The sequence below is a fragment of the Pinus tabuliformis genome, chromosome 6 (genome assembly GCF_031772625.1).
Source record: "Pinus tabuliformis cultivar Carrire ecotype Pingquan chromosome 6, CPIR1, whole genome shotgun sequence".
NCBI classification, from domain to species: domain Eukaryota; kingdom Viridiplantae; phylum Streptophyta; class Pinopsida; order Pinales; family Pinaceae; genus Pinus; species Pinus tabuliformis.
In genome coordinates, this window is record NC_142292.1 from 110,170,756 (window position 1) to 110,181,303 (window position 10,548).

The 10,548-nt window shown below is 38.9% G+C and overlaps 1 pseudogene; it reads right to left on the reverse strand.

Moving 5' to 3' along the window:
• Positions 1-5,790: 5,790 nt before the first annotated feature.
• On the reverse strand, positions 5,791-7,658 carry LOC149257560 (putative galacturonosyltransferase 7; annotated as a pseudogene).
• Between the last annotated feature and the right edge of the window lie 2,890 nt (positions 7,659-10,548).

Here is a 10,548-nt window from a genome sequence, read left to right on the forward strand (position 1 = left end):
TGCTAATCAACAGTAACATACTAATGCCAAGACTGGTAGTCTGTGATGGTGTATGTGTGCTCCAAGGTGTCATCTTTCTAGAACCTAACTCTTTCCTCCATAGCATCTGAATACACTACTCGGGCTCCTCTCTGCAACTCGTCTATAAATATGTGCATCATTGTCTTCAATGCGGCTGGACTAGCAACATATGTGTGCATGATATCTACACTGATGGGAAAGTCTAGGTTGGTGGCAATGCACATCAACTCGTAGAAGTATGAGTCAAGCTCTAGTCGGACCTATTCCTTTGTCCTCGCCTAGGTGAGAGTCCTAATAGATGGGATTGCATGTGCATGCACCACTACATCCATACCCTTGAATACTCGTGCATGGGAAGCCTGTACACTAGTGATGCACTGCGGGAGCTCTTCATAGTTTTGGATATGACTCCGGATATGTGCCTTCAGCTTGACTGCACTGGCCTTCATCATCTTAGGTAAGTGAAGTGGGGCTCCCTTGTATCTCATCGTCATGTTTGCATTTAATCAACAGCAATATGCAAGTTCGCCAAGATATGTGCTCTTCTAGCACATTGTTGTTGCCATCCGTTGAAATGGATGACCGCCTTATGCACGGTACCAAACTTGGAGTACAACGCTCACATAACTGTGTCAAGGGACAATACTTAATCTAGAATTTCCTTCTTCAGTTCAGCTCGGGCATATGTTGTCACCAACTCTCCTCCTTGCTTGGCCGTCTGTAGTTCTTTAGCCATTCACTCATTCTCAGCTATCAGAAAGAGAACACTTGAGATAGTGTCTTCATCATATGCTCTGGTAGCATCAGGAAAGGTTGTTGGATGTTTACGTACATCGGACACGATCATTGGTTTCTCAACTTGCGCAGGAGACGTATGATCATCCGGAGTCGACACTCTACGAGTCTACAAACTCTATGTTAAGACTCGTCGAATGAGATGTTGTGCATCTCTCCTTCTAGTTGATCTACAAGGACCTCAGTGTCTCCTTGGTCGCTTGAGACTTTCTCATCTTCTGGATGTGGTGAAGTAGGTAAGTCGACCTCTGGGTGGCAAGGCATGACGTCGATGTCCTGTTCCTATTCCTATTTCTCCATATCTGTATCCAACTGTTGATGTGCTTGCTCTATCTCATGAGTGAAGTTTGCTCTTATGATGGATCACCCTGTCTGCCTGATGCTAGTTGTTCTGATGAGTCCACTACTAGTACGGGTGTTATTTCATCTGTTTGTACATGTTGTGCCCCCTGCTTTACCTATTGTTGCTCCACTTCCCTCTCCTGTTTGCACAACTCTTGTTCCTTTCGGAGTTGCTCCTTCATCTCGTGCAACTCCTTCTCTATTTCCTCCATTATTCTCTTCTCCTTCTGCCTTTGCACAATTCTCTTGTTGCGTTGTTGCCTCTTTGCCTCTGTATCCAAAGATGCTTTCTCCACAAGTGGATCTTCTCGGAACTTGCAGCTTTTATCTTCCTCCATGCGATTGACAATCTTCCTCTTGCCCTTGTCGTGCACTGGTATGCTTACCTATGTTGTTGTTGTTGCTTCTGGTGTTGGTGCTCTCTGGGATGTTGCTTTGCTAACCACTCCATATTGAAGTCAACCTATTCATTGAGTCTAGAGAAGCTGTAGCAATATCTCCATGGGTCCTCCTTTGCCCAATGAAATGCCCCGTGGATCCAGTTGAACTGTACTCTCATGTAGTGATCTTTCACAAGACAATGTGGGTCATATGGATTGTAACTTCGGAGGTCGAATGGATACTTTTTCATTTGTTCTGATTCGACATCCCCTTCCTTGAAACTCTGGATCTCGTATAACCAAATCCACAATGGAAGAGCAGGCCAAAGTGCCTTCTTCCTCCGGTGCAATATAGTTGTCAATCCTGTAGAGATGTGATATGCTATTTCCTGCATGACGAGTATGTCCAAGGCAAACTACAGTAGAACATGCAGATACTTCTCCATGTTGAACATTCGTATGAAGGTACCGGACAGTGGCATACAAATTAGCAATGTCTATCAATGCCACCTTTCCTGCCTTCGACATGCAGTGTGGATCCTGTTCGAATATCATCTTGTAAATTGGGGTGACAAAATGATCAGATAGTTGTATGATAACTCCTTTGAAGCTACATTCAGACAACAACTTACAATACATGTTCATAGCAGTCTCCACCGGTGACCATGCCCACTCCAAGCTCGGGAACTCCTATCGGGCACAGATGCATCTAAGATGTAGGCAAACATGTAGACCTATGCTTGCATACCTTCGGATGATTGTTGAGCCTTTATTACCTGTTCCTTCAGCTAATGAGCCAACATGCTAGACCGGTTACATGGTTTTCCTTCTCTGGCAATTTGGTCCAACGCAATCACCCAACTCTGTGGGAAGGTTTCCATGCTTTCTTGGCCATACAGTCGACATGAAAATATGACCAAGTATTGATACACCTTCCATAGTATCTTTGTCTTGTAGATCTAGTTGGGTGTCATCCTGAATCTAGACAGCTCCTTTACCCAGTTCTTCAGAATGTCTCTGGAGTTGGCACTACTGCTGGGTAAGCTGAAGGAAGTCTCCATGATAGTAACGGGCTCCGACATCTGATACATAATCTTGTGCCCAAAAGGTTGTAATGTTCGTCCCACTGACACTGCTCAAAGTCATCATCTCATGATTAGCATGCAAGATGATCCAGTGTATCATGTCCACACATGGGAACGCGGGGTATCTTTATGCAATCTGGTACAAGCCAAACTTGTGAATGTTCACATAAACCTAGAGGTCTTCGAGGTCTTCCCTAAACGTGCTTGTAAATGCTTCATTGACCTCTTGTCATTTCAGCTTGATGTCCTTGTCTAGAAACAACTTGGTATCTTCATAGATGGGTAGACTTGAGGACACTTGCTCAACTGCTGTTCCAGTTGCACTTCTGTCAGTGTCCTTTGATCCTACTCTCTTGGAAGCCATTGATCCTGCACTGCTAAGATGCGGATGAACACCTGAAAGATCTGGAGACAAAGCAACATGCATGGTAAGAAATCTGTCAACGAAAAGCAAATCAAATTCGGGAATGACATGACACATACCTGGGGATTGATAGGCAAAGATTGCACAATTTCTTCTGGGAGGCTAGGTTACTAGCTGCCAGAACTATGCAAAAGGTTGTCTGGGTTGCCTGGGAGGCAAGACTAGCTACTAGATTTGTGCAATGCACAATCCATGTTGACTGTTAACTGTTGGAATTGTGCAATGTGCAATTCCAGCTTGCAATGGTTGTAGGCTCAGTGACTGCATTGCGCAATTTTCTGGGCTAGCAGTCACTATCCCTTAGAAATGTGCAAAGCAATCCTAGAGGACAGATCCTGGGTAGAAATGTGCATTTCTAGAGAGGAAGACAGAGCCTTCCTTCTCCAGATTTCACAATGTTGTCTTGGTGAGGCAGAGTTCAGGCCAAGGCTGGCCAGACTCGCCGACAGGCAACTGAAAGCAAAAGTGAAAGTAAATGAAAGTCAATATTGAGTGAAAGTAGAAGTGTTTGATCATGCATTCAAACATTGAATGAAAGATTCAAAAAACAAAAAAAAGCATGTGTGTTGGTGAAGTGAGTTGCTGAATCAGCGACCGTTTGTGCAAAACAGTTTCCTGCATGCGACAACAGTGAGATAGCAATGAAAACTGAAACGGTGCTAGTACAAGCTAATATGCATGTAAACAACGGCAAGCATTTAAATAAATCAAGCAAACAACATTCACACAAGCGAAAACACAAAAAGTGACAAAAATGCTGAAAAAGACAAGTTGAGACCACTTACACGTGAATAGCTAAGTCAGGTGTGTCGAAGAGTCCTGGATGTGTTGTGGGATATCAGAGCTCCAATATTGATGTGAAATAATGAGCTCTGATTTGTCGAATAAATAAGTTTGGGCTCATAACGCCCATGCCACAAATCTAGGAAAAAGCGACACTTAGAGGGAAGATTCTAAAACGATCTTTGCATATAACCTCCAGCTGCTAAAAATAGCTCCCTAGATCAAGGGATGATTTTTTCATGTTTCCTTTTTCTATTCCAAGAAAAAGCAAGCCATCCATGCAAGTAAAGTTTCCTTGGTCTTGGGAGGAACTTGTCAACCCAACTACACATGCAAGAGGTTGCTCCATTACTAGGAGAAAATGCACATTTCTGGATGGGAGTTGGGTTGGTTGCCCAGGAGATTTGTGCAATTTCTAGGTAGAGCAGCTAACTGCTACCTAGGATTGCGCAATTCCTGGGCTGAGCAACCCTGCTAGGAAGAATTACACAATTTTCTAGATGAAACCTGACTAGCAGAATTGCGCAATTCTGGAGCCCAGCAGGTTGCTAGACAGAATTGCGCAATTTCTGGAGGGAAGGCTGGTTGCCCTCTAGAATTGCACAATTTCTTGGAGGAGTTGCTCAGCTGCTCAGGTTGTCTTTCTGCAAGGAAAATTATTGAAGCTTGTCTACTTGACGAAGCAAGACATGGTGTTGTGAAAGCTGGTAGGGAGGCTCCAAAACAAAGCTAAGGAAAAATTTTGGAGGGTGGTTGTAGCCACTACAATAAGTTGTTGACTCCATTTCCTTAAGGTCATATAGGAGGTTGAGTCTAATCATAGTGACCCTCAGCTCATGTTTACCCTAGGAAAACCAGTGAAAGCAGGTAAATGTGGGAGGAGGTGGTTACATTAGGAGACGCAGTTGTGGTTATCATAGAACCAACATATCTCCATTTGAGTTATCTCCTATGAGCCATCAATATCAACTTTATTTATGTATACTTTTAGCAAATAGATGTTAGGAGTTATCTCTACATCTATCTCACTTTTTCATAAAAGAATATTTCCAAAAAAACATATAATGCAATGATCATTTCACAATATCACTTGGTCGCAATAAAACTTAGCATCGAACGTAGGGGTAGATAGTAGTTTTTCACGGTGAGACGTCTTCCCAAATGGGGGATGCATTTCCCTCATTTTCTTCTAGAAAGGTGTATAGGTACTCAATTTCAATTTACAAGGGAATTTTTTTGCATAGAAAACCAAATTTTTGCAGGTCAAAATGGATATAAAATGTTAACACTTCGCAGTGTTTTATATATTTCGAGGTGCCATCCCCTAAAATTTGGGGGGTCTCTTCATCTGTCTCTAAAACTCATTCCCTCAATCCCCAAATGAGCATGAAACATAACATAGATAAATTTTCAAAACCTTTTATTTATATTTTTTCCAAGTAATTATGTCATTTAGGCAATCTTCATACCATTTTTTTATAGTTGATTAGAATGCATGCACTACTAGAAGAATGAACTCAAAATACAACAAGCTAGTTACCCTGTAGTCTTTGAGATTGTTCTAAGAAGAAAAAGAGTCAAATAATTGATCAGAGTATGTCTTGAGTCACTTAAAATTATGATTCTCCTCTATCATCTATATTGTATAAGTTACCTATAACTAGGCCAATATCAGAAAATTAATAGCACTTTAACCATATATCCAATAAGATTCAAAACCAAAGGAGTCTGAAAGGACACGATTCATGAATTGGAAGCCCCTACTAATTGATATTACAATCTTGAATAAAAGAATAATTATGTTTCACATGTTTAGCCCACAAGCCAATGCACATCCCATGCTTTCTTCCAATAAAGCTTTTGCAAAACCATGTCAATCCATTCCATGGCATCACATTCCACTATGCCTTCACAAATATTTTTCACTTCATGATATTATCCACATAATTATATCACATCATCATACATTAGCATTGCATTCAAGCATGAATTGACCCTCTTTTTTTAAATAACTAGCCCAATATGGCTTGTATTTATCAATACATATCTCTAACCATGGCTACAAATTGCCATTATAATGCAAAGCAAGAGATTTTTCTATATCAAGATGTTAAATCCCAAAGTCATTCCCTAAACCAACTGAAATCTAAGATACTTTCAGGTGATGGGCCATATTGTAGAATGTAATTAGACTTGCATTCAATGTCCAAAATCTCCATGCAATATTATACCTATTTTGTTGTCGAGCGGGGAAAATACAACACTAGTAAATATTTAGAAATTGATATACTTCAGTTTACGAACATGAAGCACCACACAATACAATTCATAGACTTTTTCAAGTGATTATTTAGAATATTCATTTTAAAACATAAATAAAATTTACCGTATTTAGCCATCTCCTACAAACTTTGACTAGGTATTGCTTCCTCCATTGTTGCAGATCAATAATATTCAATCCAGACATCCATGCACTCACATTTCCATCAAAATAATTTGGCAAAATCTTTGACGAGTTAAGGTACGTCCTAAAGTGATGAAACCTTACTTCAGAAATATCCATGGAAAAATTTACCTTCCCATGAAAATCAATACTCCAAAGAGGTGTCATGTCCCTTTGCACAACCACATCATCATCTAGAAATAACACTTTGTTTAGTCTTGGTAAAATTCCAAGACCAAAAGTGAGGATGATTGAAGGTAGACAAGTATTTAAGCTTCTTAGTTGAGTTATAGGGATCACTAGAAAATTTCCTGGCGATTTCTATAGCCACACGAAACTCCTATGATGATAAATAACCCATCACAGAATTGGTAAAATAATGAAGATTTAAATCATCCAGATTCTGAACATGGATATTTGCATTGTAATAAGTGTTCTCCAAAAACCAAAATTTTATTACAGCATAGTTTCGTCTATCTATAATCAAATGAAATACATGCTTCTTTGACTCCTGTAATGATAATGAAGAACAACATATAGTGAGAGCTCAGACATAAGCTACCATCCCATATATTTTAGTATCAAACATGAAACCATAGATAAGCCAAGAAATTAAGGTTTCAACCTTGGAATGAACAATAGTAGAATTAATAACCACATATGTTGCAAGGATATTAGTAGAGTAAATGATGTAATGATAAAGACTTGAATATTCTAAGTTCTTGCTCAATGGTAATTCAATGTTGCTTTGATAAGTTTGAAAATATTCTATCGTCAATCTCATTGAAAGGAAATGAAGACTTTTTTGCATTGTTTGGACAACAAGTTGGAAGACACTTTGTTTTCTGTGAAAATGAGCTTGATCCTCAATAACGTTTAATATTTGTCCTAACTTTTTTACCACAATATTGCAATCAACAAGGTAAGTTTTTGCGCTTATAATAAATCCTTCCATGTTCTTTGTCTTCTTTTATGCCCTAGATAAATAAACCCACTCCAAGTCACAATGAAAGTTGAGAAGCTAACAAAAACCTGTGATATGAGTTGAAGAGTAAGGATTATTAGTAAAATTTATATTTCAAGAATATAACAAAGAATTGACCACTCTAGAAGATAATCATCTACAGTTTCCTCAGTTAGCATATGTTCAATATCCTGGATATTCTTCCTTAGCTCTTGTTTGTTTTTCACATGATTGCAGTGTTTTATAATGTTTAGATAATAATCTCTTGTAAGAAAGAGTTGATTTTTCAACAGTCTCACGGTTGCATTTTCCACTTCCACCCTTCATTTCTCCAGATGTAGTAATAGCCCAGAGCCACTTCACAATATTTGATTGAGTCATTGGAGAAGCCTTCAAAATTGACATTCTTTTTAGAATCCATGTGAGCTAGGTTTTCACTCTGTAGAAATATTTTAGAATTTCATAGTTAGTGCTCATATGAATTTAAGACATTTGAAATTCTTCTAGAAAAACCAATCGAAATTTGTCAATCATTTTATGGTCATAGGTATAGGTATATAGAAGAAATGTTGCTCACTTGATCCTAGTGGCATATGTTCATAAGCTATAGGTCATGGGCCCCCATTTGGTGGACACTTGAATGGTGTAACCACCCCATCCAACATTTACCCACTTTTACAAGCTATCTAGGGTAAACATGAGTTGTGTTTTACTATGACATGACCTGACCTCCAAGTTCCAATTATGGAAGTGGTTTATACTAAATGGAACATATTGCCATCCTTTAGGGACACTAGATCACCAAGGTGTCTGACAATAACCACGGGTGATCAATCCTTGAGTTGGAACTTTATCTTCTTAAGCTTTACACCCCAACCGTAGGCTTGACACACTATGCATATTGTTGGAAGGCTCCAAACGCGTGCATAATATTTCCTCCATGCGGTTACAACTAAAATTCTCTAGTTCAGAGGGTGCGAATGTGAGATCAGTGCCACTTTTTCAGGGCTAGCCTACAAGTCACTTCCCAAAACAACCTAGAACCCTCCAAAACTCATTCTAAGATGATAACAAGTATGTACAATGAATACTAAGGCTAGAAATTTCTTAGACATGCCAGTCACATGATAAAAATTTCGTCAAATATATAGTAAGCATAGAAGTTACAAGTCATGAATGCATATATGATCATGATCTTCTTAACTTCATCAAAGAATCATTAAGAAGGCACAATTCCCTCTCAAGCTAGCTACAACAACACTTGTTATCCCATGCATCCATTAACCATTCAATAACTTATTAGATCATGAACAATATCCATATCAAGAGCACATCATTCAACCATGCATATAATATAATCCATGAAAATCCAGTCATAAGATCGACATAATAACCAATACATGTGCTCACCAATCAAAATAAGAAAATATCTTATATTAACATATGCAAATTCCAACCAATTCAGGGACTTCCACATACCACCCGACCATAGATTGGGTTCAACCAAATATCTCTTTTAGCCAATCACCCCCATGCCATATTCCAAGCATGAATGTGGGATTATATAGGTTAAACCAAAATAGAATAAACCAGGGCTTCTAGAGGCCAAACCACCTCAACCCTCAACCTAAGTTATTTCACCTAAATCGGTCTAGAAATCACTAATATCAAAACATTTTTGGATGCCTCCGACTTCCTTCACTAGCTCCAGAGGAATTTTCGTATCTCCACCCATCCGTCACGAGTTCCAGGAGAAATCCCATCTCCACCCTTAACCCTTGGGAAATTTCTTGAGACCACCCCAACCATGATCCACTTCTACCATCCATCCAAAGCTTAATCAAATAGAGAACCCACTACATCATGGCTATCAAGGAAATGGCAAGGCAATGTTGAAACCATTTTCAATCCAGGAAACTCCCATGTCAATTATAGAAAAGTAACCAAATAACCAAATGCATGTACCATGCATTCAAATCCCAACATGATAAATCAAACATTCACATTGTTACCTACAAATCCACATCTATTTTATGCCCTTAATTGTTGTTTTCCAAACTTGCTCTTGCTTGCCTGTGTCTAAGTCCTCTTTCTCTCCTCTTGGAGTTCAATTTATGAAAGCTGATCAAAACTAAGCCAAAAGTTGTGAATTGTTTCTTTGATTCTTTTTTATCATTGGTGTCTAATCTCTTCCATTCCTTTTTTCTTCATTTTCCTTCATTTTCTCTCTAATTTCCTTTACATGCATATTTGTGTCTCTTCACCTTCCTTTTCTCCTATTTTATTTTATTTCCTTAATTAAAGACCATTTATTGCCTCTTTGCCTTTGCTAATGTCGTTTCCAATTTCCATAGTAGCCATTAATAAACCATAAGTGATTCCCACTATAATGTTTACGCATCATTCAACTTGGAATATGTGTCCCATGACCTTGGTTTTTATTTTATATACATGGAAAATCAACCAGGGGTTGTTACAAACCCCTCCCTATTGGGGGAACACCTTCTTCATTGTTCTATGACACTTATGACTAGAAAATAATATTGCTAATGGATCTTTATAAACACACTTGATGTAGTATTTACAATGACAACCTGCTAAAAACATGACAACATACTTCTTATGGAGATTTATAAACACAACTCGATGCAGTATTTACAATAATATACACATATATAAATATGCACATTTTCTCTAACTAGAAAATAAAAGATATGACACCCACATCGGCAACAAGGGAATCCAGAGGCTCACACCTCCACCCTCAAAAGTAGTATCAGGGATTCACCTCCTTCCCAAGAAGTCTAGAATCCATTGTCAAAATCAAAGTTTGCATCCAATTTCTAGCGATATAATCCTTGCGATCCTTGTTCTCTCATTGAATAATTATTGACCCATTTTTCCCATGCATACTCCCAATGTGTTTATGATTCCAATTAGCAATGTTATTGACCAAAACAAATTCATTCCCCAACCTTCCCTTCTTTCCTTCCCAGCCCCTTGGGAAATCTGGCCACCCCCTTCTGTGCAGTCACTCACCTTCCAAGTTCCCTAGCATCCCCTTCTCTGCTTCCCGGACCCTCAGGTGACCAATCCCTTGGCAAGGTTTCCTCGAATTGGAAGGTCTAGAAACCAAGTCATTACCCTACCTAAAAACCAGCATATCAGTCTGATAGCATGCTTATGGAAATCAATGGAAACTATTGGGTATCATTGTCCCACAATGGCCCTATTCTTGAAGTACTTTACCAATATATTGTTTTCTATTCCAATTCCTTTTACTGTTGCTAACTTTATTACAATCAGTTCCA